The sequence below is a fragment of the Triticum dicoccoides genome, chromosome 7A (genome assembly GCF_002162155.2).
Source record: "Triticum dicoccoides isolate Atlit2015 ecotype Zavitan chromosome 7A, WEW_v2.0, whole genome shotgun sequence".
NCBI classification, from domain to species: domain Eukaryota; kingdom Viridiplantae; phylum Streptophyta; class Magnoliopsida; order Poales; family Poaceae; genus Triticum; species Triticum dicoccoides.
The window spans coordinates 637288524-637289301 of record NC_041392.1 but is presented as its reverse complement, the minus strand read 5'-3'; positions in this window follow the sequence as shown (position 1 = coordinate 637289301).

Sequence of the window (778 nt, the reverse complement as noted above, 5' to 3'; positions counted from 1 at the left end):
ATGCAGAAAACAAAACAAAAAAACTGGAAAAAAAAATTAAAAATAGCAACAATAAGTAAGGAAAACAAAAAAAAACAAAAAAAGTGTTTTCAAATTTGAAAACTAATGGCACTAATAGAAAGTTTATAATTTTTCTAAAACTAAAAGCAAAAAGAATTAAAAAATAAAGCAAAAAACAAAAGAAAATAAATAATGCAGAAAACAAAACAAAAAACTGGAAAAAAATTAAAAATAGCAACAATAAGTAAAGAAAACAGAAAAAACAAAAAAGTGCCTCCTACTAAGCCCCCACGACCTGAATACGACTAGAAACCCTACCATGGGCCAGGATTCAGGCCCGCAGGAGACCCAGTAGGCCCACAGGCACAGATAGTGGATTTAGGCCCGTAAGCCTGCAGTAGAGAGGAGCTCGAAGTGGTCGGCTCGGCAGAGCTTATAAACCACTCCAAGCCCCTCTCGGCTAGCGAGGTGGGACTAAACATCCCGCCGCACTGCGCCAGTTCTAGCACACAACCTTTGGTCCCGGTTGGTGCCAGCAACCGGGACTAAAGGGGGCATTGGTCACGGTTCGTGGCATAAACCGTGACCAATGCCCCCCTTTAGTCTCGGTTGGTGCTACCAACCGGGACCAAAGGCCGCCGCTTCCCGCCTTTTGGGCTGCTGAAAAGAGGCCTTTCGTTCCGGTTGGTGGCACCAACCGGGACTAAAGGGGGCATTGGTCCCGGTTTGTGCCACGAACCGTGACCAATGCCTTTGCTATATAAGCCTAGGAATTTTT